The sequence below is a fragment of the Macaca nemestrina genome, chromosome 16 (genome assembly GCF_043159975.1).
Source record: "Macaca nemestrina isolate mMacNem1 chromosome 16, mMacNem.hap1, whole genome shotgun sequence".
Lineage (NCBI taxonomy): Eukaryota > Metazoa > Chordata > Mammalia > Primates > Cercopithecidae > Macaca > Macaca nemestrina.
In genome coordinates, this window is record NC_092140.1 from 32,705,798 (window position 1) to 32,728,627 (window position 22,830).

Sequence of the window (22,830 nt, forward strand, 5' to 3'; positions counted from 1 at the left end):
CAACCCCATCCAAAAGTGGGCAAAGGATATGAACAGACATTTCTCAAAAGAAGACATTCATACAGCCAACAGACACATGAAAAAATGCTCGTTATCACTCACCATCAGAGAAATGCAAATGAAAACCACAATGAGATACCATCTCACAGCAGTTAGAATGGCAATCATTAAAAAGTCAGGAAACAACAGGTGCTGGAGAGGATGTGGAGAAATAGGAACACTTTTACACTGTTGGTGGGACTGTAAACTAATTCAACCATTGTGGAAAACAATGTGGTAATTCCTCAAGGATCTAGAACTAGAAATATCATTTGACCCAGCCATCCCATTACTGGGTATATTCCCAAAGGATTATAAATCATGCTGCTATAAAGACACACATATGTTTGTTGTGTATGACAAACATATGCACACGTATGCTTGTTGTGGCACTATTCACAATAGCAAAGACTTAGAATCAACCCAAATGTCCATCAGTGACAGACTGGATTAAGAAAATGTGGCACATATACACCATGGAATACTATGCAGTCATAAAGAATGATGAGTTCATGTCCTTTGTAGGGACATGGATGCAGCTGGAAACCATCATTCTCAGCAAACTATCACAAGAACAGAAAACCAAACACCGCATGTTCTCACTCATAGGTGGGAATTGAACAATGAGATCACTTGGACACGGGAAGGGGAACATCACACACCGGGGCCTATTGTGGGGAGGGGAGAGGGGAGGGATAGAATTAGGAGATATACCTAATGTAAATGATGAGTTAATGGGTGCAGCACATCAACATGGCACACGTATACGTATGTAACAAACCTGCACATTGTGCACATGTACCCTAGAACTTAAAGTATAATCATAAAAAAAAATAATAATAATAAAAATACAGGACCCAAAGGTGAGTAATAGCAAGATGGCTGTCATGGGACCTAGAAAGGGGAGAAGCCATGTCGCCAAACTCCAGAGGTTGGTACAAAAGTTTGAAGGGCGTTGTCTGATTTCAGAAGCCTTTTCCTGTAAATGCCAGGTGGCATCTCATACTATCCCTGACTGGTTAGTGTAAAAACAACACTCTTCCCCTAAGAAAGTGCAGAGTTCTCCTTTGTCAGCAGTGAGGAGGTCTAGGCCTTGGCAGTTTTGGGGAGTCACTGCTGCCAAATAGTCTATTTGGGATTGTAGAGTAAGGATAGATTCTGTTATTTCTGGTAAACTGTCTGAGAAATCCTTTGAGAGTGTGTGGCAGTAGGATAATACGTGTTACACTGTTAACTTTTAGCAAACTTTACTTTTGTTGAAAACCTTGTAAGTTTGGGATTTCAATTATTCTTTGCTATTAATAAGACCTCGTTCAGTCCATATTAACTTAGAATTGGTATAGATGGCTCCTTCCTGATTCTGTAAGTACTTTAACATTTGGCTGAGTGCAAACAGCTGGCACATTTGAGCAGACTAATTATTTGGCAATTTTCCTAAGTCTGCTTCTACAAGAGTTTCCTTATCACTTACTGAATACCCATTGTGTCTTTTTCCCTTAATCGCCTGGGGGCAACCATCTATCATCCTATCCTGAAGGGAGTTCCTCCTAGGTCTGGTCGGACGTTTGTATGGTAATTAATTAAGATGTAGATCCCCTGTTAGGAAACCTGCTGGGTTAAGGATTTTTGATAGGAAGGCTATGGGTTGCCAGTGGCCTCAGTGCTTTCCAGCTATGCTGTTGTTTACACTGACAACAAGGTGGTATTGGAGCATTATAGGGTTACAGAGAAGACCTTCAGTTATCAGTTATAGGTTTTAAATTTACCCTGGCTTTTAAAGGAATAGGGTACACTGTTTTTTCTTTACTACTTATATCTCTTTCTCTCTCTTTGACTTCTTCTTTGTCTGTCTCTTCCTTTCTCTCCTTCTCTCTTTGATGCCTTCTTTGTTTCTGTCTCCTTCTCTTTGACTTCCTGTCTTTCTCTTTCTCTCTCTTTTCTTTGTCTCTCTGCTGGTCTTTCCCTGCCTCTGTCAGTCGCTTATGCCACTGTTGCCACCCCTTGGGTTTTTGCACTGCATGTAATAACTCCATGATTTCCTTGTGGTATTTAATGGGGGTTCCCCCAGAGGTTAGCAACTCCCTTTCTTTCCATATTGCAGCATGGGCATGTAGGATTAAATAAGCATACTTACTATCTGTAGCAAAGTCTCCCAATTACAACTGAGGAGGTGGGAGAAACACCTGGTTACAGGCTGTCCCAGGATTCCTCAGATGGTAACGGACCTTGAGGACAGCTGTCCAGGAAAGGAGATTAACAATGAGAAAGCCACGCCAGTGTCCAGGAGGAAGTCAATTTCCTGGTCCTCAATGGTTAAACGTACCTGGGGCTCAATGAGAGTGATGCCATGAGCTGTCGCCTGCCCCGGGCACCCTCAGTCCTGTTGTTGGATCTGGTTGGGGGCTTCTGGCCCAGAGAAACTTTGTCCTCTGGCACAGTGCACCTTCCAGTGATTGTCTCAGCATAGTGGACATGGGCGAGGGGGCAGCTTGTTTCTTGTTGGACAATCTTTTTTAACGTGTCATTGCAAACCACACTGATAACAAGCCCTACCAGGTAATTGGCCTGCTCCATTTTCTGTCCTCTCTGAACCACCAAGGTTGGTTTGTCTGAGGGCCATAACTAAGGCTGCGGCCTTTCTCTGATCTTGCTTTTCCTTTTGGCCCTGTTCCTCTTAGTCTCTATTATAGAACAGTAAGGTTGCCAGGTTTAAAAATGTCTCCAGATTTTGTTCAGGGCCCAGGGCTCGCTTTTGGAGCTTTCTCCTGATATCTGCAGCTGCTTGGGTAAGAAACATATCTTTTAGGATCAATTGGCCCTCAAGTGAGTCAGGTGACAGGGAAATATATTTCTTAAAGCCTCCCATAGCTGCTCAAGGAAGGCAGAGGATTTTCTTCCTTTCCATGAGTTATGGCGGACATCATTGAATAATTCATGGGCTTCTTCCTAATTCTCCTTAGCCCTTCTATAACACAGGTCAACAGATGCAACTCCAGTCCCCATGATCTGAGTCAAGATCCCTGTGGGGATCCATACTGGGGATGGCTTGCTGACCAGTAGGGAATTTGTCCCTTTCTTTGGCTGTCATTCTGTCATTTACTTGACTAAGATACCAGGTATCTCCAAACTCTCAGGTTGCAGCTAAAGCCGCATTCTTTTCATTAAAGGCCAAGATTTGATCTAATAGTATGACATCTATCCAAGTGAGGTCAAAGGTTTGCCCTAGACCCTGTAGGACATCTATATACCTATCCGGATCATCTGAAAGCTTTCCCAGTTCTGCCTTGATCTGCTTTAAATCAGAGAGGGAGAAGGGACATGTATCCGGGTTGGGCCAAATTCTCCTCCCCCTACAGTTTGAAGGAGACATAACTGATAGCCTGGGGGTTTTTGTGGTCCTGTGGAGATTTCTTTGCTTGTTTCATTCTGGACAGGGGAGATTAGAGGAGGCTTATCATTAATAGGAATGGGAGCTATGGGAGGTTAGGATATGGGGGTAAGCTGAGAGGTCCTCCTGTGGGATGTAAATTGCAAGCTTTGCATAGTTGTGGATTCACCTTCAATGAAAAGAAAGCTTGGACATAAGGTATTTCACTCCATTGGCCTTCCCTCTTACAGAAAAGGTCAAGCAGCAGGATAGTATTGTAATTTATGCTTCCCTCAGATGGCCATTTTTCTCCATCAGAGAGAGAATATTGGGGCCAAGCCATAGTGCAGAAAAAAATGAGCTGCATCTTTTTCAGGATTTGTGGGTCAAATTGGTCCCAATGGCTTAGGATGCACTGCAAGGGTGAGCCTGTTGCTGCCTGAGTATTTTCCATTTGAAAGAAAAAACCGCCCATGGTTTTGGTTTGTTTTGTTCCACAGCTCCCCCTCCTCACCCTGCCACCCTGCCCAAGAACCCACAACGGTCCCTGGACCCTGCTGATCAGAATAGTTATGCTCACCGACGCAGCAGCAGAAACACCTCTTGCCCAAGAACCCGCAACGGTCCCTGGACCCTGCTGATCAGAATAGTTGCACTCACCGACGCAGCAGCAGAAACACTAGTTTTCCTCCTAGACCACAAGGAGGACCAAGGAATGTCAGATTTAGTGGCCCTTACCGACACATTCTCGAAAACCTGTTAGAGTCCTAGGCATTCTCCTGCTAGTATCTGGACCTTTCCCCGGTCCTATAAAGATGTTATGCCCCAAAAATGAAGTGGGGGGCCATACCCTGAGGGAGGGAATGGATCTCTAGGGTTGGAAGAGTGACACCTTTTGTCCTCACTGCTCATCATGTGAATAGGAAGGCTATCATTTCTGAAGCTCCCCATATCCTAGCTTCAGGAATAGCGTTTTTTAGGCCTGCTTGTCTGAGGAGGGATCCTCAGACAATTTTTGCTTTTGGCAAAAATTATATCTTTCTGATTGGTGAGCCCAGGTCCCTAAAGAAGGGAATAGAGTCCTGGAGTTTATATTAGAAATCATTCTTATAGGAGAAACTAGAAAAGCACCAGAGACAGGGAGTGGATTTTAGAAGCAGGACTAGTCTCAGAGAAGAGAGGCAGGAGGGAGTTTGTCTGACAGGCATTAGCACCCAAGAGGCAAGGGTCAGGATAGATAGGATAGATGGGCAAGCCTCGCTTGGGTGACGTGACTTTGAGAGTTCCGCTCATGGCCGCAGGGTCAACCAACTTGTTGTCAGGACCCTGGGACTGAATGGCTTTCCTCTCTGTCGACCCTCAGCTCAGCCCAGAAGTACAGGAAAAGTGGAAGCTGGTTCCAGGCAAACCAATGCTCCCAACTCCAAAGAGTCGGGGGTTGTTAGACAGCCCTTTCCCAGAAAGCCTGATACCTGTGTCTTTAGTCCAGCGGCCACGCTAGTCACTTTTAACTACCTGACAGGTGCCCGGTATTTAGCCAGTGAATTCTAAGGAAAAATAGGAGAGAACAGCAAGCGAAAGGGGTCCGATGGCACTCACCGCTTGGTGATTGTCCCTTCGTGGTCACCAAAATGTGTCTGGAATTGCTTCCTTCCGGTAGGTTCTTGGTTTTGCTGACTTCAAGAATGAAGCTGCAGACCCTCGCGGTGAGTGTTATAGTTCTTAAAGGTGGTGTGTCTGGAGTTTGTTCCTTCAGATGTTCAGATATATCTGGAGTTTCTTCCTTCCAGTGAGTTCATGGTCTTGCTGACTTCAAGAGTGAAGCTGCAGACCTTCACAGTGAGTGTTACAGCTCTTAAAGGTGGCATGTCCAGAGTTGTTTGTTCCTCCCAGTGGGTTCATGGTCCCGCTGACTTCAGGAGTGAAGCCACAGACCCTCGTGGTGAGTGTTACAGCTCATAAAGGTAGTGCAGACCCAAAGAGTGAGCAGCAGCAAAATTTATTGTGAAGAGTGAAAGAACAAAGCTTCCATAGCCTGGAAGGGGACCTGAGCGGGTTGCCACTGGTGGCTGGGGTGGCCAGCTTTTATTCTCTTATTTGTCCTCACCCACTTCCTGCTGATTGGTCCACTTTACAGAGTGCTGATTGGTGCATTTACAATCCTTCAGCTAGACACAGAGCACTGATTGGTGCATTTACAATCCTCTAGCTAGACAGAAAAGTTCTCCAAGTCCCCACTCGACCCAGGAAGTCCAGCTGGCTTCACCTCTCATGGGCAACATGGTGAAACCATGTCTCTATAAAAAGTACAAAAATTAGCTAGGCATGGAGGCACACACCTGTAGTCTCACCTACTCGTGAGTTTGATGTGGGAGGATGGCTTGAGCCAGGGAAGCAGAGGTTGCAGTGAGCTGAGATCATGCCACTGCACTCCATCCTGGGCAACAAGGTGAGACCCTGTCTCCAAAAAATAAAAATTAATAAAAGAAAAGTTAAGCAAAAAAAAATAAACAGAGAATCAAGATGGCAAAAACTGTTTCTTAGAACATAATAATAAAAGTAATAAATCTGTGGCAAAACATATAGATAAACGTTTTAAAACAGAGATACAAGTTACAAATAACCAATATCAATATTATTCAGGCATTTAAAGGATAATGAGATAATATTATAAATAAACATATGCCAACAAATTTGAAATAAATTGCTAGGCAAGTACAACTTTAAAAATGAAATGAAAAAGAAAAACTGAATAGTCCTACAAATTCAATAATCATTCTACTATTTGACCATCTAACTTATCTTTAAATTGTTTTGTAACAGGCATTTTTTAGTGAGACTCATAAATAACATCCATGTGTATGTGTATAGTTTATGTAATTTGACATTTAATGAAAAAAACAGAAGAATAAAGACTAAAAGAACCCACGAAAAGAATGTAAATGATACTTCTGGGGCTCTGAAAATAATACCCCAAAATGAAGGCCTCAAAAGTAGCCTCAGAAGCAGTTTCTCTCTGACATTCTCTTGCCCTCCTGTCTCCTGTCTGTCACCCCTCATCCATCCCTGAGGCAAGTCATAGAAACTAAAACCACTTTTCCCTAAAGTCAGCTATAAAGCCTAAAAATATTACTCTGAATTTTCCCCACATTTCTGTGTAACAGCTGGCCATAAAGAAGTTAAGACCCTCATTTCAGAGGAGTCCTACCCCATGCCTGGGAGGAAGAAATTCTGTACAGAGAGGCCAAGAAGAACCTGAACAAACAGGCCCTGCTAGCATTTTTGAGGCTATCACAGATAGCTCCTGTCCTTTTCTGTTCAATCACACTTGTACATGGCTGTGCTGTCCCTGCTTCATTGAACCAAAGCATAAAATTGGATATCTTCCCCTGTATCTCTGGGTCTTCATTCTGGAGGCTCCCATGTCAGAGAAAACTATAATCAAATAAATGTGTGATGTGTTCTCTAACGTGTCTTCTGTTATAGACATGTTGGCCATGGCTCTTATGATGAAGAAGAAAAAGATCACCCCTTTTCTGCCCCTACAATACCATAATCAACAAAAGAAATAATGTCATGAGATGCATGTTGTGCAATATTTTTAGTGGTATGAATTTACAAACTGTGAGCCTGCAAATGGAAAACTTGCCATAAAATGCATTAACTATAAAACTTTGACGTGGGTGGTTCTCATGTGATGTTGCCCATCTGTTCATGAAGCAAAGAAAATCCTTAAAAATCCTTTTAAATAATAAATGTTCTGCAAGACAAAATAGAAATCGTAAATGAAACCCTTTGTAAGGCTGAATTCTTAAAGGTGGATTTATCTAAACTCAAGTTATAAATCTACATATTTTATAGAAATATATAAGCATTTTAAAAATATTTAAGTACACCCAGACTTTACTTCATTATGTGTGTATGCACTGAGGTTGCTGTATGCAGTAGTATAAAAAGAAGAGGGGGTGGATCTAATTGATGTAAAATAATAAACATTCATAAATTAATTTTAAACGAGAATTTGATATATAATATACATTTACGTAAAAAATAAGAAGTGTTATAGTAATTTGTAGATTTTGATTATGAATATACAAATAAAAAAGCCCAAATCATCTATACATACATATGTGAATTCCTATGTTTGTCAGATCAAGAGGAAAGTTATGGAGGGATAAACAAGTCTATTAGCATTAACTTGATGAGGAAAAGAAGAATAAAAGGGGTGGGGGAGTCAATCAGATAGAAGATGATTAAATTATGAGTGCCTGTGGTTTATTTCCTTTTTTAAATTTTATATTTTTCACTTAATACAAACATTGTATGTTAATTTAGTCAGGCCATGTTATATATTTCATGTTAAATGTGATATAAATATCTTTTAAAGGAATTGTCTTTAAATTCAGACTGCACTGAATTTCTGTTGGACTCTACCACTTACAAGCTATGTCCTTTGGCAAGTAAGTAAATCCTTGTGTCTATGTTTCCTCATCAGTGAAACAGGCATAAGAATAGTGACCACATCAGATTGTAAAGGAGTTAAAAGAGAAGACGTGAAGGTGTGTGAAAATTACACAAAATAAAGCATGATACGTAGTAATCACTCACTAATCGGCAGTAAATTTTATTCCCCTCTCATAGAGGAGAAAGCCCTTAAAGATCACCTAATCAATTGAAATCTCATAGGCAGCTATCAACCTAATTCTCAGACCAGATTCTGATCAATTTGAGAAATAAAACAAAGATGAAAGCCAAAAATAAAACAAAAATAAAAGCCAAAAATATCCTATTATACAGATAAAATGTGGTTACATAATTTGTTATAAGAGTCAAATAACCTACTCTTATGCTAAGGAGACTATCCCTAGACTGAAATTTGGGGTAGCCAAACACAGGGAATTTTGTCTATAGATTTAACATGCTTATTTTGCTGTTTAGAATGAACAGAGAAAGAAGCATTAAAGCTATCAAATATCATGCAATGGACTTTTGAGAGCTTAACTTCATCTCACCGAGACTTGTAGACCAATATTTGGCACTCATCAATCAACTAACTGATCAACTGAATAACTCCATCTTAGAAACAGAGTTAGGGCAATGATAGCAGTATGTTTAGGGAAAATCTCTCCTCAAGAAAACCAGAACTGTGGAAAGAGTGTTCCTTTCTAACAGTGTCCAGCAGTTTTGAAACTTTGTATTAGAAAACTCTCTTATCAAAATTAATCTTATGGGAAGTCTCAATGCATGAAACTACTTTACTTACATAAATGGCTGAAGGGAGGAAGGAATCATAAAACTTCACTCTGGATCACAAAATTTCATTAATCAATGCTAATTAATCAATCATGGTTCCCACTTCATGACTCCTAAAATAATACTTATACCACAAAACAAGACAAAAAGCACACAAACAAAAAGTTTGAAATGTATAAATAATGCATATTTTTAGTTCTTGACTTTACTCAATATGTTTGAATATTCTTTTATTTTGTTTAACATACATTAAACAGTCTAATTCCAGAAATCGCAGTGAAAGTACACTCCAGTTACAGTTAACAGACAACACTCTGGTTATTTTCACTGTATCACTTACTTCCCTGTAATATTGGCTTTCCATGCAGAGATTTTGTCATTTATTTTTATATAATATAACCGATAGTAGAAATTGGACTATTGGGTGCATATGGTTACAATCTTATGCACTATGGAAAAATCATTTCTTTTTATCCCATACAGCTTTGAATCATCCTATGACTTGAAAGAAAGGTTTTCAGGAAGAAATCATATAGCTTCACGAGAGGGAATTTTATACTAAATTTCACAAATGGTCTGTGGAAAAAAAAAAATGTAAGTTTTCTTATTTTTAAGATTTTGAAGGTATGCAAAGATCATTTATAAAATGATTCAAACTCATGCACATGATTCTTTGATGTATGTTCTACTTTATATGTTATATAGATTTCAAATTCATTCTGAGAAAATAATCTTATGAGCAGGAATGTCTTTGTAAGGTCATACAAATAGTTTGTATGAAAATAACTATTTTTTATGGTACCTGTTCTTAAAATTAACAAGCCAATAGTTAACAGGCTATTGGAATTTTTTCCAACATATTTATTCTTAGAATCACTATATTAGTTATATTAGTTTAGAAATCTCTCTAAATTAGGTCAATGCCATATTGTGACTGTTTTTGTCCTTGTTATAAGTAAAATCACATATATATATATGTTTATATAACTATGTATTATATGCATACATACACACACTCACATATATATATATATATATATTCAATTCCCTGCCGTCCCTCTCAGAAAACTTCAATAATCTAACAGAATTAACTTTCATTCTGGTTATTCTCAAAAGATGACTTTGTCTAAGAATTCACAGAGAAAATTTGAGAAGACACTTTTTAAAAAATTTCCTATCTTCCCCTTCTTCCCGCATGAAACATCTATGCCAACTTCTGATCCTGTAGTTTTAAAGATTGTATCTGAGAGGGGCGGAGCAAGATGGCCAAATAGGAACAGCTCCAGTCTCCAGCTCCCAGCGCGAGGGACACAGAAGACGGGTGATTTCTGCATTTTCAACTGAGGTACTGGGTTCATCTCACTAGGGAGTGCCAGACAATTGGTGCTGGTCAGCTGCTGCAGCCCGACCAGCGAGAGCTGAAGCAGGGCGAGGCATCGCCTCACCTGGGAAGTGCAAGGGGGAAGGGAATCCCTTTTCCTAGCCAGGGGAACTGAGACACACAACACCTGGAAAATCGGGTAACTCCCACCCCAATACTGCACTTTACCAAGGGTCTTAGCAAACGGCACACCAGAAGATTATATCCTACACCTGGCCGGGAGGGTCCCATGCCCGCGGAGCCTCCCTCATTGCTAGCACAGCAGTCTGCGATCTAAGGGCAAGGCAGCAGCGAGGCTGGGGGAGGGGTGCCCACCATTGCTGAGGCTTAAGTAGGTAAACAAAGCAGCTGGGAAGATTGAACTGGGTGGAGCCCACAGCAGCTCAAGGAGTCCTGCCTGTCTCTGTAGACTCCACCTCTGGGGACAGGGCACAGCTAAACAAACAAACAAAAAAAGCAGCAGAAACCTCTGCAGGTGCAAATGACCCTGTCTGACAGCTTTGAAGAGAGCAGTGGATCTCCCAACATGGAGGTTGAGATCTGAGAATGGACAGACTGCCTGCTCAAGTGGGTCCCTGACCCCTGAGTAGCCTAACTAGGAGACATCCCCCATTAGGGGCAGACCGACACCCCACACCTCACACGGTGGGGTACACCCCGAGACGAAGATTCCAAAGCAAGAATCAGACAGGTACACTCGCTGTTCAGCAATATTCTATCTTCTGCAGCCTCTGCTGCTGATACCCAGGCAAACGGGGTCTGGAGTGGACCTCAAGCAATCTCCAACAGACCTACAGCTGAGGGTCCTGACTGTTAAAAGCAAAACTAACAAACAGGAAGGACACCCACACCAAAATCCCATCAGTACGTCACCATCATCAAAGACCAGAGGCAGATAAAATCACACAGATGGGGATAAAGCAGGGCAGAGAGCTGGAAATTCAAAAAATCAGAGTGCATCTCCCCCTCCAAAGGAACGCAGCTCATCGCCAGCAACGGATCAAAGCTGGATGGAGAATGACTTTGACGAGGTGAGAGAAGAGGGCTTCAGTCCATCAAACTTCTTAGAGCTAAAGGAGGAATTACGTACCCAGCACAAAGAAACTAAAAATCTTGAAAAAAGAATGGAAGAATGGATAACTAGAATAATTAATGCAGAGAAGGCCATAAACGAACTGACAGAGATAAAAACCATGACACGAGAAATATGTGACAAATGCACAAGCTTCAGTAACCAACTCGATCAACTGGAAGAAAGAGTATCAGTGATTGAGGATCAAATGAATGAAATGACGCGAGAAGAGAAGTCTGAAGAAAAAAGAGGAAAAGGAAATAAACAAAGCCTTCAAGAAGTATGGGATTATGTGAAAAGACCAAATCTACGTCTGATTGGGGTGCCTGAAAGTGAGGGGGAAAATGGAACCAAGTTGGAAAACACTCTTCAGGATATCATCCAGGAGAACTTCCCCAACCTAGTAAGGCAGGCCAACATTCAAATTCAGGAAATACAGAGAACACCACAAAGATACTCCTCGAGAAGAGCAACTCCAAGACACATAATTGTCAGATTCACCAAAGTTGAAATGAAGGAAAAACTGTTAAGGGCAGCCAGAGAGAAAGGCCGGGTTACCCACAAAGGGAAGCCCATCAGACTAACAGCAGATCTCTCGGCAGAAACTCTACAAGCCAGAAGACAGTGGGGGCTAATATTCAACATTCTTAAAGAAAAGAATTTTAAACCCAGAATTTCATATCCAGCCAAACTAAGTTTCATAAGTGAAGGAGAAATAAAATCCTTTACAGATAAGCAAATGCTTAGAGATTTTGTCACCACCAGGCTTGCCTTACAAGAGACCCTGAAGGAAGCACTAAACATGGAAAGGAACAACCAGTACCAGCCATTGGAAAAACATGCCAAAATGTAAAGACCATTGATGCTAGGAAGAAACTGCATCAACTAACAAGCAAAATAACCAGTTAATATCATAATGACAGAATCAAGTTCACACATAACAATATTAACTTTAAATGTAAATGGACTAAATGGTCCAATTAAAAGACACAGACTGGCAAATTGGATAGAGTCAAGACCCATCAGTCTGCTGTATTCAGGAGACCCATCTCACATGCAGAGACATACATGGGCTCAAAATAAAGGGATGGAGGAAGAACTACCAAGCAAATGGAGAACAAAAAAAAAGCAGGGGTTGCAATACTAGTCTCCGATAAAACAGACTTTAAACCATCAAAGATCAAAAGAGACAAAGAAGGCCATTACATAATGGTAAAGGGATCAATTCAACAGGAAGAGCTAACTATCCTAAATATATATGCACCCAATACAGGAGCACCCAGATTCGTAAAGCAAGTCCTGAGAGACTTACAAAGAGACTTAGACTCCCATACAATAATAATGGGAGACTTCAACACCCCACTGTCAACATTAGACAGATCAATGAGACAGAAAGTTAACAAGGATATCCAGGAATTGAACTCATCTCTGCACCAAGCATACCTAATAGACATCTACAGAACTCTCCACCCCAAATCAACAGAATATACATTCTTCTCAGAACCACATCACACTTATTCCAAAATTGACCACATAATTGGAAGTAAAGCACTCCTCAGCAAATGTACAAGAACAGAAATTATAACAAACTGTCTCTCAGACCACAGTGCAATCAAACTAGAACTCAGGACTAAGAAACTCAATCAAAACCGCTCAACTACATGGAAACTGAACAACCTGCTCCTGAATGACTACTGGGTACATAATGAAATGAAGGCAGAAATAAAGATGTTCTTTGAAACCAAGGAGAACAAAGACACAACATACCAGAATCTCTGGGACATATTTAAAGCAGTGTGTAGAGGGACGAACAAATGGAAGAACATACCATGCTCATGGATAGGAAGAATCAATATCGTGAAAATGGCCATACTGCCCAAAGTAATTTATAGATTCAATGCCATCTCCATCAAGCTACCAATGAGTTTCTTCACAGAATTGGAAAAAACTGCTTTAAAGTTCATATGGAACCAAAAAAAGAGCCCACATTGCCAAGACAATCCTAAGTCAAAAGAATAAAGCTGGAGGCATCACGCTACCTGACTTCAAACTATACTACAAGGCTACAGTAACCAAAACAGCATGGTACTGGTACCAAAACAGAGATATAGACCAATGGTACAGAACAGAGTCCTCAGAAAGAATACCACACATCTACAGCCATCTGATCTTTGACAAACCTCAGAAAAACAAGAAATGGGGAAAGGATTCCTTATTCAATAAATGGTGCTGGGAAAATTGGCTAGCCATAAGTAGAAAGCTGAAACTGGATCCTTTCCTTACTCCTTATACGAAAATTAATTCAAGATGGATTAGAGACTTAAATGCTAGACCTAGTACCATAAAAACCCTAGAAGAAAACCTAGGTAATACCATTCAGGACATAGGCATGGGCAAGGACTTCATGTCTAAAACACCAAAAGCAACGGCCACAAAAGCCAAAATTGACAAATGGGATCTCATTAAACTAAAGAGCTTCTGCACAGCAAAAGAAACTACCATCAGAGTGAACAGGCAATCTACAGAATGGGAGAACATTTTTGCAATCTACTTATCTGACAAAGGGCTAATATCCAGAACCTACAAAGAACTCAAACAAATTTACAAGAAAAAAACAAACAACCCCATCAAAAAGTGGGCAAAGGATATGAACAGGCATTTCTCAAAAGAAGAAAGGCATACAGCCAACAGACACATGAAAAAATGCTCATCATCACTGGCCATCAGAGAAATGCAAATCAAAACCACAATGAGATACCATCTCACACCAGTTAGAACGGCAATCATTAAAAAGTCAGGAAACAACAGGTGCTGGAGAGGATGTGGAGAAATAGGAACACTTTTACACTGTTGGTGGGATTGTAAACTAGTTCAACCATTATGGAAAACAGTATGGCGATTCCTCAAGGATCTAGAACTAGAAGTACCATATGACCCAGCCATCCCATTAGTGGGTATATACCCAAAGGATTATAAATCATGCTGTTATAAAGACACGTGCACACGTATGTTTATTGCGGCACTATTCACAATAGCAAAGACTTGGAATCAACCCAAATGTCCATCAGTGACAGACTGGATTAAGAAAATGTGGCACATATACACCATGGAATACTATGCAGCCATAAAAAAGGATGAGTTTGTGTCCTTTGTAGGGACATGGATGCAGCTGGAAACCATCATTCTTAGCAAACTATCACAAGAACAGAAAACCAAACACCGCATGTTCTCACTCACAGGTGGGAACTGAACAATGAGATCACTTGGACTCAGGAAGGGGAACATCACACACCGGGGCCTATCATGGGGAGGGGGGAGGGGGGAGGGATTGCATTGAGAGTTATACCTGATGTAAATGACGAGTTGATGGGTGCTGACGAGTTGATGGGTGCAGCACAGCAACATGACACAAGTATACATATGTAACAAACCTTCACGATATGCACATGTACCCTAGAACTTAAAGTATAATAAAAAAATAAATAAATAAATAAATAAATTAATTAATTAATTAAAAATAAACGGTTAATTACACAAAAACAAATGGTGGTGAGCATTGAGTATACATTTAACTGTAGAACTAATAATGGAAATAAATATGAGAATAATGGCTAAACAAAATAATGAATGATGAGACATATAAACACTTATCATTGTGTTTCTTATAGACAGCATTCAAAGCTATAATTTAAAACTACTTATCATATGACTACTTAACAGACATACAGGGAGATGCTGAGAAAATTAACAAAATTTAACTCATCAAAAAAATGGAGAAACAAATGTGCCAAAGAAAATCCTATTATTATCAGTGCTGACATTTAGAGTTAATAAATACTGTATAAAATTAACTAGATTGATAGTACAGTCTTGAGGGCAAATTGTGGAACTTACAAAATTTTAAGAGAAAAAAAGAAAACCTATGTCATATATGGAATGTTTAGAAAAAAATGCACATCACACATGATAATAATTTTAAAGCCAGTCAGCTATTTAAAAAAAAAAAAAACAGACAATAAAACAAAATGTATCCATTTGCTCTGAATGTGAGATTCTGAAAAACCCTGAATATATAGGAATAAGAAAAGACATACTGAAAAAAAAAAAAAAGAAAAATAAAGTAGATATAATTATAGTGACACTTTAAAAGTCAGGAGAGAATGAACAATTTATTGTTATAAAGATCTCTCCTACAATCACAACCTGACATTTATAAATATCTGTGCACACAATAATATAACATAAACATTTTTATCTATTAGAAATGGATTGCCGGGCATGGTGGCTCAGGCCTGTAATTCCAGCACTTTAGGAGGCTAAGGTGGGCGGATCACCTGAGGTCGGGAGTTCGAGACCAGCCTGACCAACATGGAGAAACTCTGTCTCTACTAAAAATACAAAATTAGCCAGGGGTAGTAGCACATGCCAGTAATTCTAGCTACTCGGGAGGCTGAGTCAGGAGAATCGCTTGAACCTGGGAGGCAGAGGTTGCAGTGAGCCGAGATCACGCCATTGCACTCCAGCCTGGGCAACAAGAGTGAAACTCCATCTCAAAAAAAAAAAAAAAGGAAAAGAAAAGAAAAGAAAGAAATGGATTTAAATCTACAAAGAGGAATGTTGTTTCCTCTTTGTCCTTTCTGCTCTTACCTTTTTTTTACTTTCCTTTTTATTAACTTTCATTTTTATTTTTAATTTTTTAAATATTCTAATCATTATGTTGGGAGTAATTCCAAATGAGTTATGAGAAAACGTATTTATTGAATTTGATGAGTTTTCTGAAAACTCTTAATGAAGATATATTTGCCAATAAAAATAAACATCAGCAGAGCTAGCATATACTAGGCAAAGAGTTAGACTGATACCAAGTAACATTCAACATTAAAAAGATACAATATAAAGGAACACAATCTGTTGAGTATTAAAAACCACCTCAATATGAACTCTTTGCAATCGTCACAGAACTAATTAGCTATCAAATCCAAAGTAAGTTTGGCTGAAGGAAGTAAGGAGTCAATATGCGGTAAAAAATAAGTTCCTCAGAGCAAGAGAACTGAATAGTGTTTTGGACTATTTTCCTGGCTGGTGTAAGCAGTTTTAAAAAAAATCTTCTTTGGCAAGGGAGATAAATAAATACAAACAAAATGCTATACTTTTAAATGAGCACACTGTCTCATTTAATAAATGATAAAGGTATCAGTAAAGTACCAAGGCGATAATTTAAAACATTATTTATTGGCTGGATGCAGTGACCACGCCTATAATGCCAGCACTTTGGGAGGCTGAGGCAGGTGGATCACCTGAGGTCAGGAGTTTGAGACCAGCCTGGCCAACATGACAAAACCCTGTCTCTACCAGAACAAACAAACAAACAAACAAACAAACAAAATAGCAAAAAATTAGCTGGGCGTGGTGGCAGGAGCCTGTAATCCCATCCACTTGAGTGGCTGAGGCATGAGAATTGCTTGAACCCGGGAGGCAGAGGTTGCAGTGAGCCGAGATTGTGCCATTGCACTCCAGCCTGGGTGATAGAGCAAGACTCCATCTCAAAAAAAAAATAAATAAAATAAAAATAAAAAATTGCTATGGGCTCAAAAAGCATTCAAATTGGTTTATTTAAAGGTTTCACAATAGCCAGGCATTTAGGGTTATAAAATTAAAGGAGGATACTTTTTCCTAGGAGAATTTATTAAAAACCAAGTATATTGCTAAATAGCAACATTATACCTGGTAAACAATCATTGGCAACGAAATAAGTTTAAATGCTGTAATAGTCTGCCTAAGGAATCCCAGAGACTGTATAATAACCAAGACGCAAACTAGTTTTGTTGTAACAAGCCTAGTTTCAATTCTATCAAACATGTCCTTGGTTAGTTATCCAGTTTCATTGAATGTTTTGAAAGCTCGTTTGCCAGCCAGTTAAGTTCCTCATTCAGAAGAGTGCCTTGTGTAGCACAAGTGGCTTGAATATACCGTGTTCTGTTGCACAGAGACTGAATTCGTGCGTCATTTCGCCGATAGCCATAGCATTTGGCAAATTTTGTTTGTAAAAAGGAACAGCACAGTATCTCCCAGTTTATCTCTGTGAAGCATTTTCTGTAGCTCTTCTGCTCCTTCCTGAACTCTTTCATAATCATTGCTGTCTGCCAAAAATAAGAGCCTGGGTATTCTGGAAGTAATGCCTCCAAGGAGGCCTAATTTTATCTTGACCTTCTCATACTGTGAAACAAATGTTCTTATATTCTACCCTTTTCACGTTAAAACATTGGTAGGAAGGATGGTGACTATCTCCCCTAACTTTACCTTATACGGAAGAACATCTTGACAGCAGCATCCCATTCAACCGCAAAATGAACATCTGCCTCTTACTTAAGACAGGAATAGAGGGGATGGTGAAGCCCAGAGTGGTAGTGGCACCTGCCATGTGCAGACACAAAAGGGGTGTGGGGTGTCCCCAGACCCTCTCCTTTCCATGCTTTCAGAAAACTGAACCAGAGGGAAGAGAAACAGCTCAGGAAGAAAGAGAGCAACAGGGGTGTCTCACTGGCCAACGTGCCCATGAAGCTGCTTGACAGGAATTAGTGGGGTAAGGTCCTGCCGGACGATTGGCGCTTCAGCTGTGCCAAGTCATGCAGCAGCCCAGCCCCTCAGATACCTGAATTTTATTTGTATTTCACTTTATCTCTGCTGCTTTTAGCAGATGTAGGTGTTTGTGGTGTTATTTTGTTGGTGGTTTGAGGTTTATAGTATACCTCACTAACTTACCACTCTACTCTCATGTAATGCTGTCCTAGTTCATTCCCAGAGTAAGAAATTTAAAACAACATACTTCCATTTGACCCTGCATGGTCTTTGAGGTATTTCAATCATGCATCTTATTTCAATATGTTATAAATAACAGGAAACATTATTTATTCTTGTTTTGAATACTCAGTTATCTATTAATGAGACTTAGTCTTTATAGCCACCCATTTCTTTGCCACTTCTACTGTTCATTTTTCTGTCATTACAGATTTCCATTTGATATCATTTTCCTTCTACTTTGGGGTCTCTAACATTTCTTGTAGTGCAGATGCCTTAATTATAAATTCTCTTAGCTTTTGTATGTCTGAAATAGTCTTTTTCGTTTTTTCTCTTTATTTATGAAACATATTTCTGCTGGATAAATAATCTTAGGCTGATGTGTTTATTTTTTAGTTTTAGATAAAGACTTTAAAGATATTGATCCACTCATTAAATATTCATTGTTTAATGACAAATTTGATGTCTTAATTTTTGTTTCTATTTCTATAATGAATCTTTTTTTCCAGCTCCTTTAAAGACTATCTTTAATCATTGGTTTTAAGCAATTCGATTATGATGTGTCGTGGTGTCATTTTCTTTATTTGTGTGTATACGTGTGTTTGGGCTTCCATGAACTTCTTGTACCTTGAATTTATGTTTCTCATTAAGCCAATGTTTTTTCACAGATTTTTTTTCCATCACCTCACCCTACCCTGTCATTTTCTGACTGTAAGTATACATACAATGGCTGAATTGAGTTGTCCCATGGTTCACTGATATTCTGTTCATTTTGTAAAATCTTTTTTTCTGTATTTCCTTTTGAATAGTTTCTATTGTTATGTCTTGAAATTTACTATGCTTTTCTTCTGCAAAATGCTGTTAACTCTACTCATTGTATTTTTCTTTTAGACAATGCAGACTGTTATCTGTTTTAGACTTTGAGATTTTTTAGTTTTACCTCTTTCATGTCTGTACTTCACATGTCCAATCTATCTCCTAGCTTCTCGAACATACTGCATATAATTGTAAAAACTATTCTTTCACTCTTTATTGATTCCATCCCCTTTTTTCTGAATCATTTTTAATTGAATCCTTTTTCATTATGCCTTACATTTCCTTGCTTCTTTATATTAAGCTTCATAATTTCTATTACATGCATTGTGAATTTTATCTTATTTGGGCCAGGATATTTTTTAATTCTTTTGTTCTACAAGGTGTTTAAGTTAATTGGAAAGCATTCACTCTTTGGAGTCTTTGTCTTAATGCTTTCCTAAGAAGCATGAGCATAGCCTTTCATCAGTTAATGTTTTCCACTACTGAAGCATATTCTTCTGAGGACACCATCTGATATTCTGTGAATTATGAGGTTTTCTTTGGTAGGTATTGGAAACTGGCACTACTGCTGGTCCTTTACAAGTCTGGGACACTGTCACCTTTAATGATTTAAGGTGGTTGGTTTCCTTACACACATGTACTGATCAGCCTTCAATTGAACACTTGTGAGATAAATTTCTGCAGTTCTCTCTCTTTGCTTTTCTTTCCTCTCCCACACTTTTCTTTGCAAACTCTAGGTGTTTTGACTTCCCTGAGTTTTCAGATTCATTTTCTCAACTCAGGGAGACTGCTCGGCTCTCCTTGGGTCCTCCCTCTGCCTTAAGTTCCAGAAACTTGTAGGCTAGAGCAATCATAGAACTCACCTCATTTGTTTTCTGTCTCGCTCACATAACTGTCGTTGGTGCTTGAGAGGCAATGTCGAGATCCATTGCTTTATAATTTTTGTTTCTTGTTTTGTTGTTTTAGTCATGACGGTAAATCTTGTTTATTTTACTCCATCTTGGCCCAAAGCAGAAATCTCATTATAATTTATTTGTATACGTATGTTTCTCCCAGTACACTGTAATCTCACTTTATTTGTCTTTGCCTAATACAGAATATCACCTAACATTGAACTTGATAAGCATCTGTGAAACTGGACCTCTTTTGTTCATCAAAAAGGAACAGTAAATACATTTCAAGTTACATGGCAACTTGAATGGTAGTGGGGACTTCTGTTGGAAAGGAAGCTCGAGTTGTTTTGAATCTAATGGGAAAAGATCTATATTAGAATAGTAATGTCTAACAGATATGGCTTAATAAACATTGCTTTAGAGACTAGCATTTATATTTGAAAATTTATCAAAATAGTAAATACTATAATATCTTAGAAAAGGTGATAAAGAGTACACAATAACAAAGAGTTGACCATTCTGGGTGAGTTGCTAGCAAAAATTATGAACATTACATTAATAATTCAAAGATTAGTCACATTGGGTAACACAGTATTAACCTAAACCAAACGCATAAAACAGGAACACCTCTAACAATCGGCATTTTACTACTGTCAGAATTTTAAAAATTCTAAAATTTCAACCAAAGTTAAAAAGCATTTTGAAGAATATAGATAATGTATCACTCTTTTTTTAGGAAAAAGTGTTTATCTGCTCATTCCCAAGAGTTCCTTTGTGGCCCCATTGACAGTCTCCATTCTGCTGTGCTCAGGATGAACGGAGGAATCTCCTCACTATACAAAGTCTATGTGGATAACTTCTCTGTATCTTTCTTTAAATTTTATATAGAGAAATACACAAATAAGGAACAGCAAGTGGTTATATGTCAGACATTTTCCTGAAGAATGTGCCCTTTAGTTCTAATCTAATCTTTCCCCAAATACAGAACTACATTTTGGTATATGCAGGATAATAAAGACATAATTTTACTTTATAAGAAGAGTTCAAATGTATTACTGTTTAAATAACTTGATGGAGACTTCCGTAATATCTGCCCTCTTTTCATCTCTTCCCATAAATTTGCAACAGTCTATTCCTTACTATATGTATATCTAAGAAATATCCAGTCTTAGGAAAGATACTTAACAGTTTTTTTCTAAGGTAACAGAGTAAGCTGTAGGGAAATCCCACAATCATAAGTAGGCAAAAAGCCTGTGAATGTCTATTAACTTATGAAAGACAATGCCTTGGCAAGAAATGCCTTGTAATCAGACCTTTAGCTGTTAGAGAAGATAGAGGAAAGGAAGACATAATCAGTTTTAGGGTAGCCCCCTGAGCACACAAGCTCAATAAATATGAACCTTAGAAACAATGATCATTGCACGATTTGCCTGTGATCAGACTTGGGGGTGTATATGAATCCTAAACACTTGGTTTCTATGTGACAATAAAAACACAGAACTGCTCTGGAATCAATTAAACCAGAATTCACACTCTTTTGTGACAGGTAGTGTACTATTCAGTGCCAGTGGAGGCAGATGGAGCATAGTTTCTGCTCAAAAATATGCAATCTGTTAAAATCTTTTTATAGTATGAGAAAAAAGCCTTTGCCTTGCTCTTAAAACTAATTTAAACCTTTTTAAAATGCATAAAGGAGGAAAAACAAAATAAGGGATATTTATTAATAAAGAAATTAGTGCAAATTGAATATAAGAAGAAAGAAAAGGCAGCTAAAAGTGAATTCGAGTACACTAAGTTTATCCTATAAACTCCTGCTACAAAATTGCAAGAAGCAAGCCACAAATTGGGCTGTACTTATTCCAAAAGTCAAGACAAAGAGGGAAAACTGTCAGCTTTGTCATTCACAACGCATATAAAACAAAATTATTACTCAGAAGAACAACTACTTCCATGAAGGACTTCCTGAAAGAGATTTGTCCTGGGAGTCCTCTTGAAGAAAACACAAGTTGGGAAATTCATGCTAGTCAGCAGGCTTATCGATGGTCCCTTATGGGTGTTCCTGAATCTGCTCTCCTGTCAGCAATCAGGAAAGTGCAGTTTAAAAACCTCTGCATGCACCACCTGCCCTCAAGTGGTCCTGAGAGAACAATCTCTTACTTGGTTTTATGGGGGCACTCAATCCCAAAGAAACGGCTGAGAGAAACTGCACCAGATTCATGTTTTAAAGACAGAGTAAATGATTCTTCAATAATTTACGTTTTTTACAAATATTGTGCCCAGTATATTATAGCCACATAACTTTTTTTCAAAGAATAAACAAGTGCTCTGAACTACTTCTTCCTCTGCTGCTATCCCATTATAGCCATTATAAAAAGGGGCAATAAAATAAAAAAAAATATAAAGTCAGAAATTAAACTATAAAATTAATCAAAGAGCATAAGCAGTATAAAGAAAATACAGTAAAAGGTAAAAAGAAAGGTAAATCGTAAAGTAGATGACAAAAAGTATATTGAATAAATAAAATAATATAGGAAAAATATAATGAGATAAAGTAAAATGAATACAAATTTTCCAAGGAGAAGATTTAAAGAAGAGGTATAAAATGAAAGAAGTGAAAAATAAAAAAAAATCTAAAGTTTTGTTATTAAAAAGTAAAATAATATTTAACAAATGAACAACAAATAGCATTCTTCACAGCAATGAGATAAAATAGCTTTACAATCTTAAACTACAAAGTGAGACTTGTTCTTTAAAACTATGAAAGAATATAGGAAATTAAAAAGGAAAAGCAAGGGATGAGTTTCTGGAATGTGCTGATAATGAAGAGTCACAAGGCAGAACCATAAGTAACCTTTTTTGCTCTGGTCACTAAGTTAGTCTCCTGAGTGCCTTCTAGACCACATAGTTCTTTGAAAACAGGTAATGCTTTGATCAAAAAGTGAGGCACTTCCTTACTTCAGTCACTACCAAGTCATTGTTTGCCATTCTTCAATAAGCTCTGGCTAACAGTCAATCGTAATTTTTGCATTCTAAATTTTTTAAAAAAGGAAAAATGATAATTAGTATCTGTTATCTTGAAATATCTCTTCAATATAAAAATCAGTATTTTTTTCTATGTTTTGTCTTCACAACTCTGATATTCTTGAGTTGTTGACAAAGTCATCATTGATTTTTTTGGAGTCACTCAGATAATAGTTGAATTTTTATCTGA

General features: G+C 38.4%; 1 long non-coding RNA gene across 1 annotated transcript in view; it reads right to left on the minus strand.

Annotated features, from left to right (window-relative positions):
- Positions 1 to 22,830, minus strand: part of LOC105481693 (uncharacterized) — a 722,106-nt gene that overhangs the window by 176,453 nt on the left and 522,823 nt on the right. Inside the window, exon 15 of the long non-coding RNA XR_011614711.1 lies at positions 5,006 to 5,863. This is a non-coding gene — a long non-coding RNA (uncharacterized lncRNA). The remainder of the gene's footprint in view (positions 1 to 5,005; positions 5,864 to 22,830) is intronic.